Genomic DNA, 16,792 nt, shown 5'->3' with positions numbered 1-16,792 from the left:
CACGGAAAAATCCGAAGCCTTTGACGCTATAAAATCACTGTACAACTTTGTACAGACCCAGTATAAGACCAAGATTGCACAACTGCAGAGCAACCGCGGGGCTGAGTTCATGTCCCGAAAATTCCAGGACTGGGTAAGGCGTAAGGGCATCCACCATTTTCTTACTGCGCCATTCACCTCTGCTCAAAATGGCGTAGCAGAGAAAAGAAATGGAATCCTGCAAACTATGGTGCGTAGTCTGATTGTGGACGCTGGGGTCGCAGAATCATACTGGGCAGAGGCGGTGAAATACGCCAATTACACCTTAAACCGCACCTGGAGCAGTGTTGTGAACCAGACCCCATATTTCCTAGTCCACGGTAGGAAACCAAGTCTGGGACATTTGCGTGTGTTTGGTTCCTACGCATGGGTGCACATCCCCAAGCAGCTGAGGAAGAAGGGGAGATCTGTCTCTCAGAGACTGAGGTTCTTGGGCTATGCTCCTGGCTCCAAGGCCTACCGCTTCCTGGGAGAAGGGGTCAGGATTGTGACTTCCCAATCTGCCTCCTTCGAAGAGGACTCCAATTGGACTCAGATCCACTCAAATGATCTGAGCCCATATATCAACTGACCCAGCAAGGACACACCGACCACGACATCACCTGAGACGACCACCCACCCTGCCACCGATGAAAGTGAGGAACAAGACGAAGATGTCATCCTACCTGGATCAGATGGGGAGGATGAGCCGTCCAGTCCCAAGGGGGAAGACACGCTGTCTTCACCCCCAGCGACGCCTCAGAGACCCGCGGAAAAAAAGGGCGGTGAGTGGCAGAAGGTAAGGAGGTCAAAGCGGTCCAACAAAGGGATCCCGCCAAAGAGAATCGACATTGGGCACATCGTGTCTGTCAACAGCGTTGTGGTCACCCCAAAATCCTTCTCTGACATCCAGGAGCTGCCCATCGAAGAACAGGGGAAATGGCAGCTCGCGATGGAGAAGGAAATGGACAGCCTAAGAAGACTCAAGGTCTTCACCCCCCAGCAACCACCAAAGGAGAGGAAAGTCATTGGCACAAGGTGGGTTTACAAGGCCAAACCACTTGCCAATGGCCTCTACCTGTATAAGGCCTGGTTGGTAGCTCAGGGGTTTGCCCAGCGCTACATGGAGGACTATGGGGAGACCTACTCTCCAACTGTCCGGGCAGAAAGCGTCAAGGCCGCCCTTGTAACTGCAGCCGCTCTGGGGGAGGAAGTCTTCCAATTCGACATCCAGACGGCTTACCTCCACGCCAACTTGGACCGGCAGATCTATGTGAGGGCCCCTCCTGGCTACCAGCAGGAAGGGGGAAATACATGGCTGCTCCGCAAAGGGTTATATGGCCTCAAGCAGTCGGGGAAACTATGGTACGACTGCCTTAGAAAAGGTTTAGAACGAGTTGGTTTCAGTGCATCCCATGCAGATGAATGTGTTTTCACACGCAACTCCAAGGGTACCACAGAACTGGTGTTAGTTTATGTGGACGACCTCCTATATGTAGGGCCTGACAAGGAAGGGTGTGATGAATTTGCCAAGGCCCTGGGGGAAAAGTTTACCCTGACGTCTTTGGGGCGGGTTGACAGGTACTTGGGTGTGCACATCTTGGCCACTAAGGGGGGGGGGTTCGCCCTATCTCAGAAAGAAAAGATAGAGGAGTTATTGGCCAAATGCAAAATGGCAGAATCTAACCCAACACGTAGCCCGATGCAAAGTGACTATTACAATCACACTCACAAGGACGGTCACAGATAATAAGCTTTACAGCTCTGTGATTGGCTCCTTGCTATATATCAGCAATTGGAGAAGGCCTGACATAGCTTTAGCTGTGAATCTACTGTCCAGGCATGTGGAACACCCAAAGGAATTCCACTGGACTGCTGTTAAGAGGGTACTTAGGTACCTCAGGGGCACGACCGATGCTCTCCTTGTGCTGTAACCAGAGAAGGGGAAGACGGCCCAGCTCTCCGCTTACTTGGACGCAGACTGGGCTGGTGACACCAAGAGTAGACGGAGCACCTCTGGTTTCCTCATATTGCTAAATGGCTGTCCTGTCCATTGGCATGTTAGGCAGCAAAAATTTGTTTCTTGCTCCACGGCCGAGGCTGAATATGCCAGCCTGTCAGACACGGCCAATGATTTGATTTGGTTCAATGCTCTGATAACGAGCATCTGGGCACCTCCTCCTCTGCCCATCCAAATTCAAGAGGATAATACAGCCGCAATTGCAATCTCGGGGGCATATGCGGTGGGCTCTAGGTCCCGCCACATAGACATACGCTATAAAAATGTCAGGCAGCTTGCCAAAGAGGGTTTTATACATGTTGAGCATTGTAACACAACTGACCAGATAGCTGATCTTTTAACCAAACCTGTTCCCATTGACCGGCACAACCTTCTGTGTAAGCGTTTGTGTTTGGTCTTCTGAACATGTTTATGCATGTCTATGACACCTGCTCGCCCCCTCACACACATTCACCGGTCCCTGTCATTGGCTGGCAAGAAGGGGAATTGTTAGATTTGTGCCAGCCATGGCAGTTCCCCAAAAAGGTCATCAGATGGGAGCAAAGAGGCTTCTTTGCTTCCACTGATGGGTCAGGGGTCCCCGGCCCCTGCAGTCCCATTGGCGAGAGAGTTTTATGGTTAGGGAGGGGCTGAGACCCCCCATAAATACCTCTGCTCAAGGGGCTGCTCTCTCTTTAGTTCTGTTCTTTTCTTCTCTCTCTCACACAGGCATGGATGCCTCCATGCCAAGTAATTCTCTCTCTAATCTATCGTTGAATAGAGCTTTGAATGATCGCATTCTTGCATGATGCCTTTCACTTGGAAGCACCTTAACGATCCATCGACCTCGTGAGACCATTTCACAGTTGCCATGCTTGCACATCTGTTTGGGATGCAGTAGAACCATGCTTTTTGTAACTTACTAAAGATGCCTGAAGCCAATCTATCCATCCTTATGTTTCTTTCGAAGCAAGAAAGTTCTACCCAAATCACTCTCTCCTTCCTCTTTACCATGCTCATTTCAGATCCTTTAGATACTGGATGCCCTTAATAGATGCTTCAGGCCATGCTTGAGTATCTAGTTGGGATGTTTCAGGTACTTCCCCCTCAGGACTCTACAGAAATTTCAAGTCATTTTTGACATCTAGTTTAGATGCCGCAGGTCCTTCCCCTCACAATTTTTTTAAGGATTGCTGAAGCCCTTGTAGGTTTTTGAAGGATTGCTGAAGTGAGAGGCTTTCTAAGGATCCTGGAATCCATTATAATATATTCTCCATGTATCCTTCAGAATGTTGATTTCTTTAATGACTTTTCAAGCCATCTTAGACTACTTTGAGACTTTGCTTCAGAAGTCAACAGATTTTGAATGGCTTGAATAGATGCTTCAGGCCATTCCTCTGGTGTCAAATCACATGTTTTTGGCTCTCTAATTTCCATATGATTTACGGATATCTCCAGCCAATTATCTACATCCCTCAGGAATGCTTCAGGATGTTCCTGCTCAAACTTGATTCAGGAATTTAGAAGCCATGTTCTCAGGGAGATACTAGGCCCTGGTTGGTACGACTTTTCATTAAGGCTTTTATGAGATTTTTGTAGCCACTGCAATACATTTTGCCTGGATTCTTTTGTGTTTTTTTGTTTTGAGACTGTCTAAACGTGCTTTAAGCCATTTTTTATTTAATTCATATCTGTGCCAATGACGCTTCATCTTTTTAAGAGGTTCTCGCATGTTTTTTTGCTGTTGTACTATCTACACTTATTTGCCAGGGACTCATGAAGCCTCTTTTGAGGTCTCTACTGCTAGATGACCCCACCTGGTTCCTGTATATCAATGGCCAGCAGCTGTTCTTCCTCAGTGGTTTCTCTCTAGAAAAATAAAAAGGTTACATATGAATCTGGACCAACTAAAAATATTCTTAGTTATCAATAATGGGAACTGCTTTGATGTCAGGAAACTTTTACTCCAAACATATATCAATATTTTTGAGTGGTGGGGGGAGGAATGTTAAAGGACCTCTCCTATACATACCTTTTGAAAAATGCCACTCACTTCCACAAGACTTACTTCTAGATTTGTATATGTAGGATTAAATGTGTAATAAGCCATAATTCATAAATTTCTTTCAGTCTTTTAATTTTTGGTGTGGGAAGGGGATATTACTTTCAAAACTTGATCTATAACTGAAGAGTGTTATATGTAACATTTAGCTAATAATATTAAGTTATATTGTCCTAAAACATCAATTGAAATTTTATCTAAATATGCATAAGAGAAATTTATATGTAGTAACACTGATAGATTTGTGTCCAAAGTCTCATTATGCATACTAGAGCTTTTTTGTTCTTTTGGAAGTTTATTTTATAGAATTGTGGATGTTTGTAATACAATAAAATTTAGCAGTAACTACACGTAGCATGCAGAAGTGATGAATTTTAAGGCTCTGGTTTATGGGAAGTGATGTTTAACTACTCCAATAATCAAGTTTACTAGTATGTAGTAATATGAAAGAAGACAAACAGCTAATTTTTCTATTAAGTGATGATAACTGCTTATTATGCTGTGGATGTGACATTTCAATTTTATTTATTTGTTTATATCCTGAGTTTCTACAATGCAAAGGAAACTTGAGACAAAGTCTCACACCTCAAACTTTTTAAACCCTTTAAAATGACACAGTAAGAATAGTCTTATAAACCCAATAGTAGACTCTAAGACAGCAAAAGGAGACCAAGAGTGATACAAGTACTTCTACAGTATGTTTTTGTTTTTGTTTTTAACTCCTTGTGCACAATTGCCTTCTCTGCGCAGGTTCAAAGATCCTCCCTGGTTGCTGATTGTTTTCAAGGCCCAATTCAAAACAACACAGATGATTCTAGGATGCCCTGAAAATCCTCTATTCAAAGACCTTTCCTTCCAATGGGAATCCATGCTTTCATTCACAGTTTCCATCAGTCTGCAGCTACTGCAATTGTCAACTCCACAAAAAGTTATTTTCAACTATGATAAGACTTACATAAAATCCTTCTGAGGGTGTTCTTTCTGAAGAATCCGGAGAAGTCAAAATAGATTTAAAAAGAGATAAAGTACAAGTTAATATATTACAATAAGTAATATCTTTAAGCATCAGCCCGCCCACCCACCCTACTATCCCCACCACTATATTGGGCTTCTACAGTGTTTATGATTTTCATTGTTAATATTTTGTGTACTGGTTACAAATATTCATTACATATTTCAATTTGTGTCTGTGAAAACAAGGTAGAGGTCTTTCCTCCTGCATTTTTAACAAAATACCCTATTTTAAAAGACAACTTACTGACAGCTATTAAAGACCCTATTTTTTCCTAAAAACAATTTTATCTGGGTTTATTCTTAAATTTAGGTGCCAACTTATATCTCTGGCATCTAAACTCTGCACACTTGCCTGGAAATTCACACCACTGAATAAAAGATTTGGCAGGAATTACACCTTTGGCAGGAATTACAGCCTCAAGTCTTTTGGGATATCATGTGACAAGGTTTGCACATCTGGATGGTGGATTTCCTGTCATTCTTCCTTGCAAATCCTCTCAAATTCTGTCAGGTGGGATGGTCCCTCCAGAAAAATTCAATAGGGTTCAAGTCAGGGCTGTGGCTGGGGCACTATAGGACATTCATAGAGTTGTGCCTAAGTCACTCTTGCACTGTATTAGTTGTGTTCTTAGGATTGTTGTTATGTTGGAAAGTAAACCTTTGACCAAACTGAGGTCCTCAGCGCTGTGCAGTAGGTTTTAGAATAGAATAGAATAACAGAGTTGGAAGGGACCTTGGAGGTCTCAGGTGCTTTGGAGAATAGCTTGACTCCCTCTTCTTTGTGGCAACCTCTGAGATATTTGAACACTGCTATGATGTCACACCTAGTCCTTCTTTTCATTAAACTAGACATACCAATTCCAGCAATGTTCTCCAGTCCATAAATCATCTTTGTTGCTCTTCTCTGCACTTTTCTAGTCTCAACATCTTTTTTACATCATGGTGACCAAAACTTGATGCAGTATTCCAAGTGTGGTGTTATCAAGGCATTATAAAGTGGTATTACACGTCACGTGATCTTGATTCTATTCCTCTATTAATGCAGCCTAGAACTGTGTTGACTTTTTTGGCAGCTGCAGCACACAATTATTTAAGTAATTGTCCACTAGGATTCCAAGATCCCTCTCACAGTTACTACTATTGAGCGAGATACCACCAAATTGTACCTGAGCATTTGGTTCCTCTTGCCTAAATGTAGAGCCTTACTTTTTTCACCATTAAATTTCATTTTGTTCAATAGCTTCCAGTGTTCAAGTCTGTCAAGATCCTTCTGTATCTTAAGCCTATCTTCTGGAGTGTTGGCTATTCCTGCCAGCTTGGGGTCATCTGCAAATTTGATCAGTTCCCCATCTATCCCATCATCCAAATCATTGATGAAGATATTGAAGAGTACTGGGCCTAAAATAGAGCCTTGGGGTATCCCACTGCACTCCAGCTAGATCAAGGGTGTCAAACTCACCACGTCACATGACGTGTCGTGACATATCACGACTTTTTTTGCATTGCCAGAGATGGGGTGGGTGCGGCCTCCGCATGATGCAATCAGCCCACGGGCCAGCAGTTTGACACCCCTGAGCTAAATAAAGTTCCATTCAGGATGACATATTGAGTGCGGTTGGTCAGCCAGTTACGAATTCATCTGGTGGGGATGCTGTCTAACCCACTTTTTCCTATCTTATCAAGTAGCATGTTGTGGTTTACTTTATTAAATGCCTTACTGAAATCCATGTAAATTATATCCACAGCAGTCCTCTGGTCCACTGATTTTGTCACCTTGTGAAAGAATGCAATACAATTTGTCTGGCATGATCTATTTTTGGTTTTTGGTTATGACTTTTGTTTGCCGCTAGGTGTTCACTGATTTGTTTCTTGATTATCTTTTCCAGAATCTTCCCAGGTATTGAGGTCAGGCTGATAGGTCTATAGTTCCCTGGATCTATTTTTCCCCCTTTTTTGAAGATGGGAACTACATCAGCTCTTTTCCAGTCCTCTGGTAGTTCCTCGGTGCTCCAGAATCTTTGAAATGTATACTTCAGTGGTTCTGAGATTATGTCTGCCAGTTCCTTCAGAACCTTGGGGTGTAATCCATCTGCTCTTGGTGATTTGAACTCTTCTAGAGCAGGCAGATGCTCACTTACCATTTTATCTATTTTAACGTGTTTCTAATTTGTTTTTTACAGTACTGTTTTGGACTGTTTTTTCCCTTTGTGTAAAGATGAATGCAAAAAGTGAGTTAAGTAGTTCTGCTTTCTCCCTGTTGCTTGGCACCTTCTTGCCACTTTCTCCCATTAATGGACCAATTTTTTCCTTGACTTTTTCTTGTTTTTTACATGTTGAAAGAAGCTTTTTTTGTTGTTATTTTTGACTTTGTCAAAAGTCTTAGTTCATTTTGAACCTTAGCTTTCCTCACTTCATCTTTGCAGCCTCTGCTGATATTCTGCCTTAGTTATGTGACACTCTTTCCACTTTTTATACGTGTCCTTTTTGTCTTTCAGTTTATCAGAGAGTTCTTTATGCAGCCATGTTGGTTTCTTTGGAGAGATATTATTTTCTTTCTTCATTGGTATTGTGTTAGACTGGGGTTTTATAATTTGACTTGTCAAAATTTCCCAAGCTTCTTTTTTATATATTTTATTAATTTTCTGTTATTACAATTCCTTAGTGCTTAATGAGTAATGTGCTGTCTAGATTAATTTATGTTTAGTAATACCAATTAAGTTCTTACTCTCTGTCAGGACCCACCCCAATCCACATCTTAGGAAAGAAAGAACTCTTGAACCAGGAATTGTCCAAAAGGAGCTTTTACTAAAACATGATTGGTAATGGGAATACTAGACAGGATCTGAAACTGTGTTACAGTTTGGTACTTTTAAAGAGTCCCCGAGTCAAACCCCTCCCCTCAAACCATCTGGTGAGTTCCGGATCAATGAAAATTCAGGTGTCAAACCCTTCCATGGGAAAGAGGGAGCTTCCCATGCCTTTACAATTACCTCCTTTCTTTCAGATTCTAATCGACAATACAGACCAGATCTCTTTACCCCGCCCTTCCTTTGTTGTTCTCAGTTCAAAGGTTCTTCCCCTGGTCTTTGAAGACAGCCTCCCGGCAGGCTGAATAAACAATCCTTGCACCTATTAACATCTACTCTTCTCCTCCTTGGAAAAATGGCAGAATCCAGGGAGAGGTATAAGATTTTAGAACATACAGATAGAGTTTTATGAATGGGATATAAATGGAGTCTGACAATCTGCTCCCCTTAGAAAAAAAAGATAGGTCCATCTGTAGAGGAAATAAAATATAAACGTTAGCCCGGTTTGTTTGGATATTCTGTATGAAACCTCTTAAGCAACTTTGGTGCTTTAATGTGGTGTTTATTGACCCACTCATTTTCTGAGGAGGGGAGGTGTTTCCAAGCTACGAGATACTGAATTGCTCCATGGTGTTTCCTGGAATCTAGGATTTCCTTCACCTCAAAGTGTTGTTCTCCTTCCACCATGATGGGAAGTGGTGGTGGTGGGGTTTTTGTTCACAGGGGTGACTGTTGTTCTCTCTTTAGTAAACTGCAGTGAAAAATTGGATGTATTTGTCTAAGATTTTTGGGTAGTCCTAATTCAACTGTTACTGGGTTTATGATTCTTTTAATTGGAAAAGGTCCAATATATTTTGCTCCGAGTTTTTTACAGGGTTGTAGTGATTTAAGGTATTTTGTGGATAAATATACCATCTCTCCCACCCTGAATGGTATGGGATCTACTCTTTTTTGTCCGCCTGTGTCTTGTATGCTTGTCTAGCTTCATCTAAAGCTTTCCTAACGATTGGCCAGATGTTTTGTAATTGAGCAATCCACTCCTTCAGTTCAGAAATTACCTGTCCGGTTGAGGTTAATTCTGTCATGGGGTTGAAACTTTGACCGGTAGCTACTTGAAAAAGAGTGTAACCTGTGCTGGAGTGGACTGCATTATTATATGCCACTTCTGCGAAAGGTAGTAGGTCCGTCCAGTTTGTTTGCTGGAAATTAATAAAGCATCATAAATATTGCTCAAGCACTGAGTTAGTCTTTCCACATTAACCATTCGACTGAGGGTGATGACTAGATGTCAGTCTTTGGGTGGTTCCTAAAAGGGATAAATATTGTTTCCAAAATGCTGACGTAAATTGCACCCCTCTATCAGATATGATGCGTTGTGGTGCCCCGTGCAATCTGTAAATATGCTGTACGAAAAGTTTTGCTAAGGCTTTTGCGGTAGGGATCTTTTGGCAAGAGATGAAATGCACTTGTTTAGAAAACAGATCTGTGACAGTCCAGACTACCGTGTTCCTGTTGCTTTCTGGTAATTCCACTATAAAATCCATGGCTATTTTTTTCCATGGGGTTGAGGGGTTCGCCACCGGATGTAACAGTCCTGGCAATTTCCCTTGCAGCCTCTTGGCCATTGCACAAATTTGACAGCTGCCCACATAGCTTTCTATGTCCTTTTTCATAGATGGCCACCAAAATTGCTTTTTAGTTAAGTATAAGGTTTCTACAAACCCAAAATGCCCTGCTGATTTTGTATCATGGCACAGTTGCATGAAATTGATCCTTTGGGTGGCAGGTATGTATAACTTCTCACCCACCCAGGGTAGTCCATCTTTAATTGAGTACACACGTCTATTTTTCTGGAACCATTCATAACTTTCCAAAGACTTTCGGAATTCTATTCCAGTTTGGCTATCCACCTTTGGATTCATTTTTATTTGAGCCCTGGTGGTGACTGGTGCTGCCAGTTGTTGTTCAGGCACAAGTGGTTTAGAGTCAGTGGTCGGTGTGCTGTTATATTGGGGCATGCGAGATAATGCATCCGCCAGCAATTTTTTTCCCCCCGGTAAGTGTTTGAGAGTGAAATTGAATCAATGAAAATGTTGGGACCAGCGGGCTTGCTTAGGAGTGAGTTTCCTGGGTGTTTTTAGTGCTTCCAAGTTTTTGTGGTCTATCCAGACCTGAAAGGGGATTTTATTTCCTTCTAAGAACTGGTGCCATGTGAGTAACGCCCATCTTATTGAATATGCCTCTTTTTCCCACGTGGGCCAACGTTGTTCTGTCTCCGTGAGTTTCCTGGATGTATATGCACATGGTTGCAATGCCCCCTCATCATTTTCCTGTAATAATACGGCTCCCACTGCTACATCGCTAGTATCTGCCTGTATTACAAAAGGTTTATCGGGATCTGGGTGTCTCAGGACAGGTTCAGCAGAAAATAGCTCTCTCTAGGACCCACTCCTTACCGGGGGACTTTGCAAAAAATACAATGTCTAACAACGAAGCAAGGCAGGAGGAAAGCCCCATGAAAAGCAATTACAAAGTTTTCCCCTCAACCGAAACCCCACCAACGGTCAGAAGATGAAGCATCAGATTCCTCCGGGGAAGAGATGGCGGAGACGCACGACCGCAAACCACGGTGGTTGATGGGCGTTGGAAGGAGAAGTGAGTGGGAAAAGGCATTGAGGAAAGTGACCCTGAGGTGGGGTGGCCACCAACCTGAATGGAGGCAAGATATGGAGAGCTCCCTGCACGTCAGTGAAGAGGAGTGGGTCCTAGAGAGAGCTATTGACCTGATGAAGAAAACCCTTAGCTCACTAAGAGAGGAGAAAGCTGAGTACCGCAGCCACAGCAGCACCTGGGACCGCAACTGGAGAGACAGTGGGGGGGATCCGGTACCTGCAACACCGGGGCCGTCCGCTGGAACAGGAGTTGCTGCCTCAGTAATACCCCCCCAGAACCACAGATGGGGATCAAGATGAGGGGCAATACCACCTGCAGCGCAGACAACGATCCATTCAAAGACTTCCACCCCTGGAAGCTAAATTCAGTGGGGAGCCACGACGCTTGGGGTTTTTCCTAACCCAAGTCCTCAGCTATATGGAAGAATATGGACGGGACATCTCCAGTGACAAAGCCCGCATCCGTATCATACAATCTGCCCTGGACAGTCCGGCTGCAGACTGGGTGGTGAACCTGCATGACTCCAACACCCCAGAACTCAACGACTTCAACTGATTCATGTCATCCTTGAGGAGGCAGTTCGAGGATCCTTTGGCTGATTGTAAGGCCCAGGAGAGAATCAAAACAGTCAGGCAGGGCAGACGGACGGTGGCTGAATATACCCAAGAATTCCGAGCCATTGCCAGCAAGCTGAACTGGCCAGAAGATATCCTCTTTAGCCATTTCAAGGATGGGCTAAAGTACGACCTGTATGATGCTTGCCTGCCTCGAGGAGACACACACCATCTCGACAACTGGTATGTCCTGGCAGAGGAGGCAGAGATAGACCCACTGAAGAGGCACTGTCAGGGAAACCATGGGCCCGCCTGCCAACCAAGCAAACACGTGAGGGGGAAAAACCACCGTCCACAGCTAAAAAATCAACAGGCTGTTTCAAATGCAGGAGAGAGGGTCACTGCACCACAGAATGCTGCTCAAAAGGCCCCCAGCGTAAATCAGAGGCATCACCCTCAAAGAAAGTAGGGAAGCCCCAAGGCAACCCAAAAGAATCTTCCATGAAGGGGACAGAGGCTGTAGAGTCCACAACCCATGCCAAGAACTGGGTTTGGATTCCAGCCTACACCACAAGGGCGGTGGATACCTTGGAAGACAGCTCAGAGGGAGAGCCTTTGGTAAGTGGATCCGTCCCACCCATCCTCAAGACAGTGACTATATTAACTTCCTCTAAGCTTGAAGCTGTCAAAATAAAAGCCCTAATGGACTCTGGTTGCACCTGCTGCCTTATCAGCCCAACGGTGGTGGGGAGACTCAGCATCCCAGTGAGAAGACTAAAACAACCAATCTCCTTTAGCCAATTAGATGGGTCAATAGCAGGGGGGGACCAGCTACCCTAGCTTTACCAATTCACCTATCTCTGGGGTCTCATGAGGAAGACATAACGTTTGTAGTGGCCCCAGGCATGGAATGCCCAATGATTTTAGGACTGGAATGGCTAAAGAAATGGAATCCTGGAATAAATTGGAGGACAGCAGAACTCAACTTCCCAGAGGGGGCACTTAGGAGTTTAAAACCCAAAAGTGCCCCCTCAACCCAAAGAGAGGAGTCAGCATTGGTGGGGGAAGAGAAGGGATTACCAGAAATACCAGAGGAATACAACTTCAGTGAGGAACGGGCAGATGAGCTTCCCCCCCACCGCCCCACAGACTGTGCTATAGAATTCAAACCCGGGGCAAAACTCCCAAAGCCCAGGATGTATGCCATGAGCCCAAAGGAAATGGCAGAGATGGAAAGATTCATAAAGAAAAACTTAGAAAGAGGATTTATTGAGCCTGCCAAACCCAAAGTGGCCGCCCCGGTCCTGTTCAGGGAGAAGAAGGATGGTTCTTTTCGCTTGTGTGTGGATTATAGAAATTTGAACACAATTAGTGAATGTAATCTGTACCCCCTACCCCTAATGAAGGATATGCTATCTCACCTATCGAAAGGAAGGATTTTTACTAAACTAGATCTGAGGGAAGCATATTACTGCATTAGGATTAAGGAAGGAGATGAATGGAAGACTGCATTCAACTGCCCAATGGGTTGCTATCAATTCAAAGTACTGTCATTTGGACCACAAGGGGCCCCGCAGTCTTTATGCAATTAATTAATGACGTACTAAGAGAGCACCTATATAAGGGGGTCCTGGTTTACCTAGATGACATCCTTATCTTCACTGAGACCAAAGAGGAACATATCAACCTAGTCAGAGAAGTCCTGAAGAAATTGCGGGCTGCCCACCTATATGCTAAATTATCGAAGTATGAATTCCACCAGGAAAGAATAGACTATCTGGGATATCGCATATCCCCAGAGGGCATCGAAATGGACCCTGAGAAAGTCAGGGCAGTATTAGAATGGGCACCTCCCCGCACACGGAAGCAATTACAAAGTTTCCTGGGATTTGCAAATTTCTACCGCCAATTCATCCCTTCATTTGCCCAAATAGCCATGCCCCTCACAAACTTGTTGAAAACGAAAGGGGGGTCCCCAGTAAAACACAGCAAGCCTCTGAAGTGGGCAATGGAATGTCAAGCAGCATTTGAGAGGCTAAAGAGACTTTTTTCTGCTGAACCTGTCCTGAGACACCCAGATCCCGATAAACCTTTTGTAATACAGGCAGATACTAGCGATGTAGCAGTGGGAGCCGTATTATTACAGGAAAATGATGAGGGGGCGTTGCAACCATGTGCATATACATCCAGGAAACTCACGGAGACAGAACAACGTTGGCCCACGTGGGAAAAAGAGGCATATTCAATAAGATGGGCGTTACTCACATGGCACCAGTTCTTAGAAGGAAATAAAATCCCCTTTCAGGTCTGGATAGACCACAAAAACTTGGAAGCACTAAAAACACCCAGGAAACTCACTCCTAAGCAAGCCCGCTAGTCCCAACATTTTCATTGATTCAATTTCACTCTCAAACACTTACCGGGGGGAAAAAAATTGCTGGCGGATGCTACCCAAAGGATCAATTTCATGCAACTGTGCCATGATACAAAATCAGCAGGGCATTTTGGGTTTGTAAAAACCTTACACTTAACTAAAAGGCAATTTTGGTGGCCATCTATGAAAAGGTCCTTTTGGACAATTCCTGATTCAAGAGTTCTTTCTTTCCTAAGATGTGGATTGGGGTGGGTCCTGACACTCTCTGTCACATTTCCAGCCATTGATAAACTAGTTTCCATGTTTGATAATATTCTGTATCTTCTTTTTCTTTAATTCTCAGTGTAAGTCTATCCATTTCCACACGTATAGTATTTTCTTAATTATCTCTTCCTCCAATGGAGTTTTTTTCATTTTTCCAGTGCTGTGCAAATACAATCCTCACTGCTGTTAATACATGTAATGTTAAATTTACACTTTATCACGTTTTTCTGAAATTATACCTAATAAAAACAGTGTGGACTTAAAGTCTATGTGTTTCCCTAATATCTTTTCTAACCAAGTTATGTATTTTTTTCCAAATTTTTTTTGCTTTAACACACGTCCACCACAAGTGATAATATGTACCAGGGTTTTGGTTACATTTCCAACATTTGTTAGACATATTTTTAAGTATTTTTGCTAACCTATGGGGGGGATAAATGCCATCTATAAAACATTTTATATATGTTTCTTTATACAAAGTTGCCATTGTAAATTTAGTTTGTATCCCAAATTTTTTTTCCATTTTTCTAATTCTATATTATATCCAATTTTTTTGCCATATTATCATTGATTCTTTCACTTGTTTATCTTCCATTTTCAAAGTCAATAAAAAATTATACAGTTTTTAAATTAATTTTTCATTAGAATTCAACATCTGGTCAAATGATGTGTGATCTTTATAAAACCATATATTTTAACATCCTTATCTTACCTCAATTGCATTTGTAGCCGGGGCCATCATGATAGATCAGGGCTTTTCAACCTTTTCACCCATTGTACCACTTTTAGAATATGGCAACATCCGAGTACTACCAGTCGTCTAGCAAGGTGTCAAAAACTTGATGACCAAAAAAAAAAAAGGAAAAAAGGGATGAAGTACAGGTAGTCCTCAACTTACAACAGTTCGCTTAGTGACTGTTCGAAGTTACAATGGCACTGAAAAAAGTGCCCCCCAAGCCACAGCCAAGCAAGACACCTGCCTGCCCACCCGGCGGCGCTCTTCTTCCTGTCCGAGGTTTTCATTGTTGTAAGCATTTCTGTTGAGGATTGGCAGCAGGGGTGGGGTGGGGGGGGTATGCTGAAGCTTGCAAATAATGGCTCCTGCTCCAATTCCAGTGGCAGCTATGGCCAGGAGGGTCTTTGCTCAACTTTGTGTTGTGCATCTCCGCTCATGGTCATTTATGCCTGGTCATCTTCTGTTCAGACTACTACACGGGGATGCTGCCTCAAAAATCAGGCACCCCCAGTGGGTGTGGAATTGAAAATCTGTTCCCTGAATTTGGGTGAGAAAACTGTTTACAAATGACAAACCATTTCCAAAATCTTTTAAAAAACTGCAGGGACTAGTCCTGGCGGTTTCCAGGAGCGCAGACTGACTTGAAGGCACCAAATGTAATATATATAGTCAGGGAGAGACAATAAAACGTAAAGGATTTAGAAATATCAGTTATGGTAGGACACAGACAAGTGAGAAGTTATAACAAGAGGAATCAAAGCTGAGGAGGCCGTAAGAGAAGTAGAAACTGATTTTGCAAGAAGCAGTAGGAGATCTACAGGGCACAGCAGGAAGGCAAAGGATTATTGAAGTGCCTAAAGCGTTGGAACACAACATCGGAAAAACAACCGACAACACACAACCGACAACCCCGATCAAAACCCGCGGACAATGAAGGCGAGAGGGGCGCGGCCAATAGGCGGAGCTTGCGCGGAACTTCGACGCCCCTCCTCGCCCGCTCCGCGTACACCGTACCGCGTACCTCTCCTGCTTGTTTTCCCAGGGTCCTTTGCGGCCGCTGTTTGCCACTGCTCGCCATATTGTGTTGCCTAAGCGAGGAAGGCGGCTGGAAGGGGAGGGGGGCTGGGGCAACCGCGATCGCACGCGCCTCAGCCCTGGCTGCGGGAGGAGGAGGAGGGGGCGGGGGCACCGACGGCGTGGGCGGTGACGACGACCACGACGTGCAGGAGAACCAGGTGCGCCGGCGGGAGTGGGCCGGCTTGCAAGACCTCGCCAGCAACGGGGCCGGTAAGTAGGAATGGGACGGGGGCGGCGGGGCTCTGCCTCCGCTGTTGAGCGGCGCGGAACGCGGCTGGAAAGGGAGGGTCCCCCGGCTGACAAGGCCTCCGCCTGGTTCCCCTTCGGGGCTGAAAATGTCGGCCCCGTGGAGAAGTACTTATTGGGGCGCTCAAGGGGACGACCCCCCTGCTCCCCTTTCTACCCGCCCCTTTTTCAGGCATCCCCTCCCCGTCTGGTTGGAGGGCCGCCTTGCCTGGTCGCTCATTTTTAGGCTACGAAAGAGAGCCAGTCCGTCGGCCGCCTTCGGGAAGGGGCAGTCACGGTGTCAGCGGCCGCGTATAACCTGTCTCCCGTGCTTGCCGTTGCTCCAGCTGCCTTCGCCTCCCCGTGGCCTAAGGTGGACAGAATCGTTCCGTCCCGGTGCGGCCCCGGCCTGGGTGAGCGGGTACAAATGCGATGGTTGCCCGAGGGACTCTTGCCTGGGTGCAGATGCGCTCAGCTGCTTCCTTCTGGGAAAGCTTTTTGGGTCTCGAACCTTTAATACAAAGGGTTGCATTGTGTGTTCGCCGCTTTTGGCCCAGGGCCAGCTCTTTTCTGAGAAGCGCAAGTGGGGTACTTGTTGCCACCCATCTTTTTAGGACTGAAACGATGTTTTTAGTCGGCAGAAGGTGAAAGGAGTTGTATTTTGACGGGTGATAACGTATAACACCATATGCAGTCGCTTAGTCCCTTTGAAAGAGCTTGGGTTGCTAGGTATCGCTTTGTTTTTCAAGGGCATCCCTCTTGGGACTTTGAACTCTCCGACCTTCCAAAAATTGTCCGGGTTGACCAAGAGATGTTGCTTTTTGTCGGTAGGACAGGTTGTGTGTTTCTAGGTTTGTCAAAAGAGTGCAATTGCTTTGGTGGTGACATCCCTTTTTTTTAAAGGCAGAACTTGACTTTTTGTTGCTGTTCCAAATAGTAAAACTCACTGGTTTTAGTTTAAACCAAATAAGATGGGGATTCTGTCATTC

General features: G+C 44.6%; 1 protein-coding gene across 1 annotated transcript in view; it reads left to right on the top strand.

Annotated features, from left to right (window-relative positions):
* Window positions 1-15,624: 15,624 nt before the first annotated feature.
* RNF2 (ring finger protein 2) overlaps window positions 15,625-16,792 on the top strand; it is a 30,720-nt gene continuing 29,552 nt past the window's right edge. Inside the window, exon 1 of the mRNA XM_083359095.1 lies at window positions 15,625-15,788. The gene's annotated coding sequence lies outside the window, so the exon portion shown is untranslated. The remainder of the gene's footprint in view (window positions 15,789-16,792) is intronic.

Source organism: Vipera ursinii, assembly GCF_947247035.1.
Source record: "Vipera ursinii genome assembly, chromosome: 3".
In the NCBI taxonomy this organism is placed as follows: domain Eukaryota; kingdom Metazoa; phylum Chordata; class Lepidosauria; order Squamata; family Viperidae; genus Vipera; species Vipera ursinii.
This window is presented reverse-complemented; position numbering and strand designations above follow the sequence as displayed.